Here is a 12896-nt window from a genome sequence, read left to right as displayed (position 1 = left end):
CCCGTAGGTGACCTCAGGCTGCAGATGGGGTCCTTAGCACATTAAGGGTTAAAACCCCTGTTCTAGGAAACCTGGGTCAGGAGGAAGCATCAGCGTCTGGCACAGCTGGTGGTGGTACCCGAAATCCCATCAGGAAACGCCTTTGGGCCCCGAAGCCTTCCCCACTACCCAGCAAAATGCATGTCCAAATGCCCCGGGATGAAATTTTTGCTACTGTATTTAAGGTTCTCTGGATACGCCCACTGCACCACTCCTGGAATTGGATGGTGAGAGGGAAGTCCACTCCCAACAAGGCGCCATTTCTCGAGATAAGGCTGAGAAACAAAGGAAGCACCAGCATTAGCCATTTCTCTTCTACTGAGTTGTAATTAGGCCGCGACTTTAGGCTGTGGCTCAAATACCTGACCTTTTTTAAAAAATTCCAATAGGCTCAGGTTCAGGGCACCCGCCCACCTAAACTTCCTTCCTGGGAATGGTCATCTGCCACCTGGTGGCTGAATGAGGAATTGCACCCTTCCCTTGGCCCAGGAAGGCGATCACCCTGGAAGGGCCAGGCTGGGCAAGGCTGAACCCCCATTGCCCTGACAAAGCAGGACATCAGGGAAAATCTGAGGCTGAGGCTCTGCACCTAGCATCTGGGTGAGATGTCGATACCCTCAGTCTACACTGTGGACACATCTGGAGGCCTTATGGAACTGTTTCCACAGTACCTCTGGCCGGGTAGATGTAATCATAGCCTCCATCAGAAGGTCATGTTAAGAGTTTTTGTGAAAAAAACTAACTTCCTGGGGAAAACATACTCAAACAGAACATAATTACAACTTGTTACATCTAAATGATCCTGATAAGTGAGTTGCTCTTGTTATTGAGACTTTGTTTGATGTTAGGCACTGTGTTGTGCTTTGCATACAACATCTCATCTGCTTTTTTCTTTTTTAACAGCTCTGAGAGCTAGAGAGTAAATAATCCGGTGATGAAACCGAAGTTCAGTGAAGCTAAAATACTGTCCAGGTTCCCAAGGATGGTATGTGACAGAACCAGCAGTTTGGTGCAGATCTTTCTGACAGCAAAGTCCCTAGCTGACTGCTATGCTATGCTGCTTCACGTACACACACACACACACACACACACACACACACTTAAGGATGTAAAAGATCAGCTATTTTACTAAACTACCCTCTATACAGCAAACATATCATCAAAGTACAAATCTAGTGCTAGTACTAGGGAGACAAGTTAGTTACAGGCAGACAGGAGAGAATGGACTACTGTTCATTACATTATGGCTGCAATGGAATTGTCAAGTGTTTGCCTTTTATTAAAAATACTGTTTTAATCGCTCCCCATCAGGGAAATACAAATCAAAACCACACTCAGATATCACCTCACGCCAGTCAGAGTGGCCAAAATGAACAAATCAGGAGACTATAGATGCTGGTGAGGATGTGGAGAAATGGGAACCCTCTCGCACTGTTGGTGGGAATGCAAACCGGTGCAGCCACTCTGGAAAGCAGTGTGTAGGTTCCTCAGAAAATTAAAAATAGACCTACCCTATGACCCAGCAATAGCACTGCTAGGAATTTACCCAAGGGATACAGGAGTACTGATGCATAGGGGCACCTGTACCCCAATGTTTATAGCAGCACTCTCAACAAGAGCCAAATTGTGGAAAGAGCCTAAATGTCCACCAACTGATGAATGGATAAAGAAATTGTGGTTTATATACACAATGGAGTATTATGTGGCAATGAGAAAGAATGAAATATGGCCCTTTGTAGCAACGTGGATGGAACTGGAGAGTGTGATGCTAAGTGAAATAAGCCATACAGAGAAAGATACCATATGTTTTCACTCTTGTGTGGATCCTGAGAACCTTAACAGAAACCCATGGGGGAGGGGAAGGAAAAAAAAAGAGGTTAGCATGGGAGAGAGCCAAAGCATAAGAGACTCTTAAAAACTGAGAACAAACTGAGGGTTGATGCAGGGTGGGAGGGAGGGGAGGGTAGGTGATGGGTATTGAAGAGGCATCTTTTGGGATGAGCACTGGGTGTTGTATGGAAACCAATTTGACAATAAATTTCATATATCAAAAAAAAAGAAAGAAAATAATAAGAAAGAGAAAAAAATACTGTTTTAAATCCATAAATGCTAGCAAATAGAACTGAACAACATATTATTGAGGATTTTATGCCATGGCCAAGTGGGATTTATCCCAGGAATGCAACGGTGATTCAACATAAGAAAATGAATCAGTGTAATACATGAGATTAGTAGAATGAATAAAAATATATAATCATCTCAAATGATGTTGACAAAATGCCAACACACTTTAATGATAAAATATCTCAGAGAACAAAGGACAGAAAGGAACTTCCTTGACACAATAAAAGGCATTTGTGAAAAATGCACACTTAGCATTACACTCAGTGGTGAAAGTCTGAATGCTTTTCCCCTAAAACTAGGAACAAAACAAGGATGCCTGCTTTCCTGCCTAGTATTTAACACTGTACCAGAAGATCCGGCCAGAGCAATTAGACAAGAAAAAGAATTGAGGGACATCCAAACTGGAAAAGAAGGAAAATTATCTCCGTTCATGGATGACACGATATAGAAAATCCCAAAGAATCTAAAAGAAAGCTAGTAGAACTAAAGAACAAGTTCAGCCAAGTTGCAGGGGACAAGATGAACACATGGTGTATCCATATCCCTGCAATGAATAATCCCAAAAAGGACGTTAAGAAAGCAATCCCATTTACAATAGCATCTAAAAGAATGAAATACCTGGAAACAAATTTAACAAAGGAGGCAAGAAGGATTGTTCACTGAAAACTAAAAAATATTGTTGAAAGAAATTAAAGAAGGCCTAAATAAATGGCAACGCATCCTGTGTTCAAAGACTGGAAGATTTATATTGGTAAGATGTTGACATACACAAAGTGATCTATAGATTCAATGGCCTATCAAATCTTTTCTAATGGCCTATCGGATCTTAATGGCCCTTTTTTGCAGAATTGAAAAAGTTAGTACTCAGATTCATATGGATTTGCAAGGGGCCCTGAACAGCCAATACAATCCTGAAAAAGAACAATGTTGGGAGTACTCATATCTCCCCATCAAAACTTACTGTAAAGCTATAGTAATTAAAACAGTGTGGTGCTGGCATAAAGCTAGACATATAAACCAGTGGAACAGAATTGAGAGTCCAGAAATAAACCCATATAGCTATGGTCAGCTGACTTTGGACAAGGATGTTACGTCCATTCAGTGGGAATAGAATAGTCTCTTTGACAACTGGTTCTGGGACAAATGGATTTCCACATGGCCATAGTTTGACTCCCTGACCTCACACCTTAGGTAAAAATTAACTCAGAATAGATCAATGATCTAAATTTAAGAGCCAAAAACATTGAACTCTTGGCAGAAAACACAAGGGTACATTTTCATGATCTTGGATTTAGCAAAATTCTTATATATGATACTAAAGCACTAGCAAAAAATTAAATAGTGTGTGTGTTTGCCTATCTCCAGAATTATGGGAGGACAAAAAAATAAGAATAAGAGCTTTTTAGAGCACCTTCACCCAGGAACTGAATCACAGTTCCGATGTGAGAAAATGCAAGGAAAAGCTATAGTGACACACTAACAATATTAAATCCTCCAATCCATGGGCACAGGATCTTTTCCAATTTATTAGGATTCTGAAACACAGAGAGAATAAGTGATTTACTCAAGATCATATAATTCACATAAGGAAAAATGACAATTGGAACCTGGTTGAGTTCTCTCTTCCAGGGAGCATGAGGCTAGGACTATTTATTTGTAATTTGTGATGATACTGGCAAGGGCTGGTCTCTAGTTCCCTCCACCCTTTGGAAAAACTTCCCCATAGGCAGTGTGAATGTGTGGGGGAAAGGTTGCAAAAAGAATGCTGTGACTACTGATAATCAAATTGCTTTTAAGCACACTTCAGCACTTTAGAAGCATCCATTTATATATTAAGAATGAGTATGCTAATTACGAGCCATTCTTAGGTATCCTTGAGGGATCTCTACCGGGCAAGCCTCATTTGAATTATTCTCTTCCTTCAACAAACATCCAGTACTTGAGACTTAGGGATTTTTGGCAGAGTCTGAAGTACATGATTTTTTTTTTTTTTTTTTGTAAAGATGAAATGATTAAGGGGAGGTAAGAATGGAACTAACTAGCATTTACTGACCCTAGCATGTGCCAGGCAAGAGAGCCATTTGTTCTCAGCTCATGCCTAGAAGGAGTAGGGTTCAGCTTTTGTGCAGATTAGCCCCTCCTGAAAACAAATAGATCCAACCTCCCTCCCCCCACCACCGCCCCCGGACCCAGTGCAGTAATAAGAAAAGGACGTTTAACTGGAATCCCATGGGTAGTAAAGGGAAAGCGATTTTACAATCAGACACCACATACAGGATGAAAATCTCCCTCAACCACCTATTTTTTTCCAGCCAAATCTCTCCTTGCCAGTTACCTCATTTTTCTCCTTTTCCCCTAAAGCATCACAAAAGAAATGCCTTCCATTGTCCTGAGGAATTCAGCTGCTACTCTAGATCCTAAACATCACTCAGGAGGACAAAAGCCAGGTTGTTAACTGAACAGTGACAATCACAACCATTTTTGCACCAGCCTACATACATGCATGTATGCACATGTGGGGGGTGGAGGGAAGGGCGATTCTCACTTCATCTGAAATCACTTACATTATCTCCTTTGCTCTTTTAAAGACCCCTAAGAGATTAGTTCATCCCATTTTATAGGAGAAAGACGGAAAACAATTTGGTAACTTGTCCCAAGCTGCACAGCTTGTGAGTGGGGCAAGCCACTGTGGAAGACAGACTTGATTCCAACGCTCAAGATGTGAAAGGCTGGTCTCAGACATGGAAGGCTATGAAGACGGCTTTCTTGATTTCCACATCACTGGGTGAATTCTTGCCTCCATCATATTGGACTTTCTCCAACAGACCCTGAATGGTGGCCAGCCGTGTATTAGGGTTCCCCAAGGAGCTTAGAGTTTAAGCAGACTGCAGCAAATTACAGCCACCGGGCCAGATCCAGCCTACGGCAGGTAGGCAATTTTACCGGCACACACCAGGTCATTCATTTACATATTGTCTATGACTGTTTCTGCACTACAACAGCAGAATTGAGTAGCTGGGACAAAGAATGAATGGTCTGCAAATATTCACTCTCTGGCCCTCTGCAGAAAAAAAAAAAGTGTGCGGATTTCTGGTCTAGAGAGGCAACTCTCCAGACCAAAGAGACAGTCTAGTAACAGTCTAGAGTGTGAGGGTGAAGGGAAGTGGTAGGGGAGCACAGTGAGCTGGGACTTCCTATGAGCTGACCCTGGTTGTTAAACCTTAACAAGCTGTCAGAAGCCCTCTGTGTCCTCATTCTCTACAATGTTCTTAGGACCTTGAAAATAACCGATTGATGAATTAAGCCGATGGAGTAAGTACTTGCTGTGTGTCAAGTTCTGTCATAGGTCCTGTGGATACAGCTGTGAGCAAAACAGGCCAAAATATGAGTAGGGTATGTGGCAAGGCCAAAGGCCAAAGTGACTGGGGCCGAGTGAGAGCTCAGGGCAAGGTCCTAGGTCTGCTGGGAGGGAGGCAGAGCCAGGTCATGGATGCTCTTGTGGGGTCTTATTCCAAACACAGGGTGAAGCCCCTGAGAATGTTAAGCAAAGTGGATGTGATTATTTGATATAAAATGATCGCTCTGTGGACAGCAGGTTATTGGAGGGCAGAGGTGGGAACAAGGAGAATGAGTGCTTTGTATCAACTCGGGCATCAAGTAGTGGCAGCTTGACGAGGCTGGTTGGTGTTGGGGGAGGTGGAGAGAACCGGATGGGTTAGGGAAATACTTGGAACCAGGGCTAAGAGGGCTCGAGGGTAGTCGGGGATGTAGAGTGGATCCTAACAAAGAAGCCCAACCCTTGCCAAAGGCTTCTCAGAGAACCAGGGGATCGTGTGGCAAGTCGTGAAGGGATTTATTAGGATTCTCACCTCCTGCCGGCACAGGCAGGGTAAGCAGCAGGCAGTACCCGGGCTCCTGACAGACTCCTCTGGTGCCTGCTCGCCGTCCGTAGACACAGGCAGACAGAGCAGCAAAATGGACGGATCGCCGCGTGCCGGGCAGCCGGCCCCCTCACAAAAGGATGGATTGGACTGGTTAGAGAGAGCTCGACACTTGTGTTGCAGATCCATTAATGTCAGCCACAGGTTAATTCTGAGCAATTTCCAGGTGATCCAATAATTCATTAAACTGACGAAAACAAATCTTTGGAAAATCGAGCCGGTGACAGATAAAAAGCCAATGATTTATTGTCTGGAGAGGACTAAGTGTCTCCAGTTCCATTCTTCAGTCTGTTGAGTGAATCGAAGTGTACAGGAACAGCAGGGAAGGTGTGAGTTCTCCTTAATGGGCATTGTTCAGGCCCAGGGTGGCGTGCCCTTCGTAACGCTTTTCCATGAAGCATTAAGGTAGAAGGAAACACTAGGTAGCAGGAAGGCATGGATAGTGAGGTCGGGCAAAACTCAAGTTTGAATTCCTGCTCTGCCAATTATTAGCATCTGTGAACTTGCGCAAGTTGCTTCACATTTCTGAGTCTCCACTGGCTCCTCTCTTCAACTGGGGTAATAATATATTTTCCCCTGTACTCAAGAGTAGATACAATAAATGAAAATTATGAACGGAGCCTAGAACATCATAGGGGACTCAATAAATAGCCGACATTATAGTTATTGATGATAACATAGAAGACGGGTAAGGTTTTTTCTTCTAAGGCCATGCATGCATGCTCAATGTGAGCATTCAGACTGCTGCTTTAACAATATTATGAAAGGCTTGCTTACACATCCAAGGACAGCAAAGTTTTCCAAGGTAAATGCATTGGGGAGAAGTGGGAGATCCGATGACTAGGAAGATGGGTGATGGCATTTGGAGTGGGTATTGCTGAACGGGAAGAAAAGGGTCCTAGATCTAAGTAGAAGCATTAATGAAGGACAGTTTGAAAGCTTCCTTCCAAGTGGTGGTGGAGGGGGAGAGCAGTATGATTGGATCATACTTAGAAAAAGATGTTGAAATTGATTTGAAGTCTGGATGGGGGAGGTGGTTTCTGAACGTAGATCAGTAACATTTTAGATGTGAAAGCAACCTCAGAAACCAGTGGAAGAACTGATGTTTCTTACACACTTGGGAGTTTTGGCTAGCTGTCATATTTTCCATCTGGTGACAGCATTTCTGTATCCCCCAGGAGCCTATCCCTCCCCACGTGCATGCATATCCTATATTCTGTATATGTCCTTCCATCTTGTATCAATGGGAGGTCTATCATAGCCATAGCAATTTTAGAAAGGAATCGTGACCTCCCTCAGTTAAAAGTACCTAGAAGTCACAAAGATGCCTGAAAGGGATGTTTTACCATGGATTACTGTTCTCATAAATGGATTCCTGCTCTGACAAAGAGTATTTAGGGATTGATAAGTTATCTGTTAGAAATCTGTTAGACAAACCTTGTTGGAGTCCACAGACCCTAAGAATACTTAAGAGGAACTTTGAGCTTTGGACCCCTCATAGTGTGTATAAGGAGCCTTTGATTGGTGCAGTATACAAAACCAATATACATAAATCTGTTGCATTTCTATACACTAATAATGAAGTAGCATAAAGAGAAATTAAGAAAACAATTCCATTTACAATTGCACCAAAAATAATAACACACCTGGGAATAAATTTAACCAAAGAGGTAGAAGATTTATACTCTGAAAACTATAAAACACAATGATGAAAGAAACTGAAGAAGACACAATCAAATGGAATGATATCCCTTGTTCCTGGTTTGGGAGAACAAATATTGTTAAAATGTCCACACTACCCAGAGCAATGTACAGATTTAATGAAACCCCTATCAAAATACCACAGCACTTTTTATAGAACTAGAACAAATAATCCTACAGTTTGTATGGAACCACAAAAGACCCCCAAATAGCCAAAGAAATCTTGAAAAAGAAGAATAAAACTGGAGGTATCACAATTCCAGACTTCAAGTTATATTACAAGGCTGTAATGATCCAAAGAGTACGGTACTGGCACAAAAACAGACACACAGCTCAATGGAACAGAATAGAAAACCCAGAAATGAACCCGCAATCGTATGATCAATTAATCTACAACAAAGGAGGTAGGAATATGCAATGGGACAAAGTCTCTTCAACAAATGGTGCTGGAAAACTGGACAGCTACATGTAAAAGAATGAAACTGGACAACTTTCTTACACCATACAAGAAAATAAGCTCAAAATGAAATTAAAGACCTAACTGTGAGACCTGAAACTTTAAAATTCCTAAAAGAAAACATAGGCAGTAATCTCTTTGTCGGTAGAAACATTTTTTCTATATATGTTTATGCAAGGGAAACAAAAGCAAATGTAAACTACTGGATTACACCAAAACAAAAAGCCCCTGTGCAGAGGGGGAAAAATCAAAAAAACAAAAAGACAACCCACTGGATGGGATGGGAGGAGATGTTTGCACATGATACATCTGATAAGTGGTTGATATCCAAAATCTATAAAGAACTTATGCAACTCAGTACCAAACAACAAATAATGCAATTAAAAAATGGGCAGGAGACATGAACAGTCATTTCTCCAAAGAAGACATCCAGAAGGCCAATGGACACATGAAAAGATGCTCAACATCACGCATCATCAGGGAGATGCATATCAAAACCACAAGAAGATATTACCTCACACCTGTCAGAATGGCTAAAATCAAAAACACAAAGTGTTTTTATTAGCAAGGATGAAAGTGTTAGCAAGGTTGTGAAGAAAAAGGAACACTCTTCCTCTGTTGGGGGCAATGCAAACTGGGGCAGCCAGTGTAGAAAACACTGAGGAGGTTCCTCCAAAAACTAAAAATAGAACGACCCTATGATCCAGTAATTCCACTATTGGGTATTTACCCAAAGAATATGAAAACACTGATTTGAAAAGATGTATGCTCTCCTATGTGTACGGCAGCATTGTTTACAATTGCCAAGACATGGAAGCAACCCAAGTGCCCATCGATAGATGAATGGATAAAGAAGATGCAGCATATATACATACAGTGGAATATTACTCAGCCATAAAAAGAATGAGATCTTGCCATTTGCAACAACATGGATGGATCTACAGAGTATAACGCTGAGTGAAATAAGTCAGTCAGAGAAAGACAAATACCATATGATTTCACTCATATGTGGAATTTAAGAAAACAAAATGAACAAGGAAAAAAGAGGCAAACTAAGAAACAGACTCTTATTTATAGAGAACATATGATATACTTATCATGATGAGCACAGAGTAACGTATGAAATTGTTGAATCATGAAGGCTGTACATGTGAAACTAATATAACATGGTATGTTAATTATACTGGAATTTTAAAAATAAATTAATGATTTTTTAGTTTTAAAAAGCCTTTGACTTAGTCTGCCTTCTAAAAATTGAAAATTAGTTTAAAATCAGAGAAGGCCTGGGAATGCTTAGAGCATAATCTATCACTTCCCCCAATTTGGGAGTATACTTCCAAGTATTCAGTCATTCTGTCAGAGGGTTATACTCTGCTGACCCACTGATGTTAGGTTCATCCACGGGACTCGCTTTGGCCAGTGGCAGACCTGTAGGTATAAGGCCAACCATGTTCAAGCAGAAGTTTAAGATGGTGTGTTCCCGTCAGCTCTCTTGCTCTTTCCCTTTGCCCTATGACTGTCACTGGGCTTTGATAGGGACTGTTCCTGCAACCTGGGTCCTGGAAAGAGAAGGCATGTGGAACAGAGCTGCAGCTGACCTGTGATTACCAGCAGATAAGGAGACGGTAAAAACCGAATTGTTGTAAGCCACTGAGATTTTTGGGCTTCTTGTTACACAGCATAACCCGGTGAAAGCTAACTGACACAGGAGATGAGAAAAGCGGGGGGGGGGGGGGTGGTCATTAGCCAAAGCGCTGATCATTCAGCATTATAACAGAGGCCAGAGATTTGCTCCTTATGCTAACCTCCTCAAATGTAATGCTATGGAATACTACATTGGCTCTTTCCACGGATTCAGGAGTGTGGTGGCCCAGGGGATTCGATTTTGCAGTCTGACTATGTGTGCATGTGAAGCATGTGTGTGATAAAGCTTCCCACTCTGAGCTCAAGTTGGAAGGATACATCTTCCTACTTAAAGCCAGCGTGGACTCAGCCTTTTGGAGCTGTGCTTCCCAAAGCAATAGTATGTAGTCAGACGCTCATTATTCAGGGGCTGATTATTCCACCTCTTCCTTCTCTTAGTGTGGACTTAAACCATCTTGTGTATATTAACACTGTTCTTCAACAGTGACAGCCAGAAGCTAAGGGAAAATTTCAAAGCCAAGTATTCGCCTGTGGGCTAACCACTTTGGCAGAAGGGCACTATTCGTACCTGCCCAGCACTGTCTAGGTGCTGAATAGGTACGGTCTAATTTAATCTTTATGGCCATCCTTGAGATCAGTGTTCCTATCCCCATTTTACAGATGAGAGGAAACTGAGGCTGAGACATTAAGCCATGTGTCCAGGCTCACACAAGTTGTAGGAAGACTTGGAATACAGACTCAGATATTTGTCTATGTTTTTCGTGACTTCTGTCAGCACCAAACAAAACGAAGCCAAATAAAACTCCAAAATGCTCCAAACGAACAAACAAACAAACAAACAAACAAAAAACTAAATAAGCAAACAAACGAAAACCTACACTGATTTAAGTGGGGGATGATGTCAGATAATAAGAAAATAGCATCTACGTACCACGTAGAAGCAGGGGGCTGGAGAGCTGCTACGGAATAACGTGACGTGAGAGCCTGAACTCGGCAGCTAACAAACTCTCACTTGGAGAGGGAACAGGAGAAGCCAACATTGAGGACCAGTTCCTTTGGCCACTGCCTGGAAACTGGCTCCCTGGGAAGATCTCATGGAAGGTGGCAGGAATAGAGGGTGAGAAGGCCCCGTGTCCATTCTGGGGGACATTCTCCCTTTCCTTCAAAGTGAGGAAGCAACAGCTTTTGTTTAACCCGCTAAACAAACTGTTCACTCATACCTCTCGCGACGTGAAGCTGAGAAATGGGCGGCAGTGCTCTGTGAATGGTAATATTGTCCTCAGCTGGTGCTATTAGTGATGCGACAGAGGTATTTAATTAATTACCACTGACATATGTTTGTGCTAATTTATAAGACTGGTTAGCTTGCACATTGCATCTGAACTCTTGCTTGCCTAGGGAGCTTCTTGAATGTAAAGCAATTTTCTAACTTGAAGCTAAGGAAATACCAGAATATTGTACGTGTGGCAAGTCCTGATGGGTTACTTCCCAGGGGTTCTCAACCAGGGGAGATTTTGCCTCCAAACAAGGGATATTTGGAAACGTCTGGAGACGTGTGTCATTATTACAGTCGAGTAGGGTGTTGGGGAAGCATCTAGCAGGCAGGGGCCAGGGAAGCTGGCAAATGTCATACCCTGCACAGGACAGCCTCCACCACAAAGAGTAATCTGGTCCCAAGGTCAGAAGTGCTAAAGTTGAGAAGTTCTGACCTGGCTTTATGCTCCTACTTTAATAATCTACGACCAGAGAGGGAAAGTGGCTTCCTCGAGGTCACACAGCAAGTTAGAGGCAGAACCTGGCAGCACGATGATCTGTAGCTGTTGGAGGCATAGGCTCTGGAGTCTGAATGCTTGGCTCTCACTCTTGGATGTAACTGTTAATAACTGAGGAACTCTGAGCACGATCCTTAGCTGTGCTTCAGGTACCTCATCCAGAAAACAGGAAGAAGAATGGTGTCCACTAACAGGCTTCTGAGAACAACCCAATGACACAAAGCATGTATAAACTTGGCATGCTTATGTTCCATTTACTGTTAGAATTCTGCACCTTCTGATCAGCAGGACTCAGGGTAAGGTAAGACACATTATTATAATGATCACTAACACAGGGTGAGAAACTTCCATTTAAACCTTGTCAGCCCTTCTGGGTCCAATGGTGGGGAGGTCCCTGGATCCCTGAGAACCACTTGAGTGGTGCCTTTGGTGCCATCCAAGGAGGCAGCACTGGCCCTGAAGGCAGGGTGTACACAGCAGCATGTAAACGTTGTCCTACTTTAGTTTGACGGCCTTCACACCCCCTTCTCCTTTATAAGGTGACGGAGGGTGTGGTGGGCTGATTAATGCCCCTCCACACCCCGCTAAGATATCCAAGTCCTAGTCCCTGGATCCAGGAGGCTCCCTAGTATGGCAAGGGGGGGTCTCTGCAGCTGTGATCAAGTTGAGGATCTTGAGATGGGGAGATCATCCTGGGTTACCTGGGTGCCCCCTAAATGTCATCACAAGGGTACTTACAAAAGGGAGGCGAGGAGGTCAGGGGAGGGACAAGGTGAGATGACTATGGAAGCAGAGAGAGAGAAAGAGAGAGAGAGAGAGAGAGAGAGAGAAGAGGCCATGTGATGCAGGACCATGAGCCAAGGGATAAGGACAGCCTCTAGAAGGTGCAGAAGGCAAGGAAACAATTCTCCCTTCAAGGCTCCAGAAGGAACAAACTCTGCCAACACCAGGCCTTGAACTCTGGAAGACTCATTTTGGATTTCTGACTTCCAGAATGGCAAGAGAATAAATATGTTTGAAGCCACAAAGCGTGAGGTCGTTTGTTATAGCATTGATAGGAAATGAATTTGGAGGGTTACTGATGGGGGACAGGTTAGAGTTGCGTAGGGGGCAGAGACTGGGGAAAAAGGGATTGAAGCGCTGGTCCTTTCACCTTTGAGGATCAAGGTTATATCTCTGCTGATCCATGTGGCTCTGACTGTGGTCAGCTAGCAGCAT

The 12896-nt window shown here is 43.0% G+C and overlaps 1 long non-coding RNA gene across 3 annotated transcripts in view; it reads right to left on the bottom strand.

Annotated features, from left to right (window-relative positions):
- Nucleotides 1–12896, bottom strand: part of LOC109278381 (uncharacterized) — a 250607-nt gene that overhangs the window by 78555 nt on the left and 159156 nt on the right. Inside the window, exon 3 of one of the 3 annotated variants that reach the window (XR_002085639.2) lies at nt 234–314. The exons of the other annotated variants lie outside the window; for them this stretch is intronic. This is a non-coding gene — a long non-coding RNA (uncharacterized LOC109278381). Of the gene's footprint in view, nt 1–233; nt 315–12896 lie in introns of those variants that run through there. 3 annotated transcript variants of the gene reach the window in all.

Source organism: Panthera pardus, unplaced genomic scaffold (assembly GCF_024362965.1).
Source record: "Panthera pardus isolate Hobbes unplaced genomic scaffold, ASM2436296v1 HiC_scaffold_5, whole genome shotgun sequence".
NCBI classification, from domain to species: Eukaryota; Metazoa; Chordata; class Mammalia; order Carnivora; family Felidae; genus Panthera; species Panthera pardus.
This window is presented reverse-complemented; position numbering and strand designations above follow the sequence as displayed.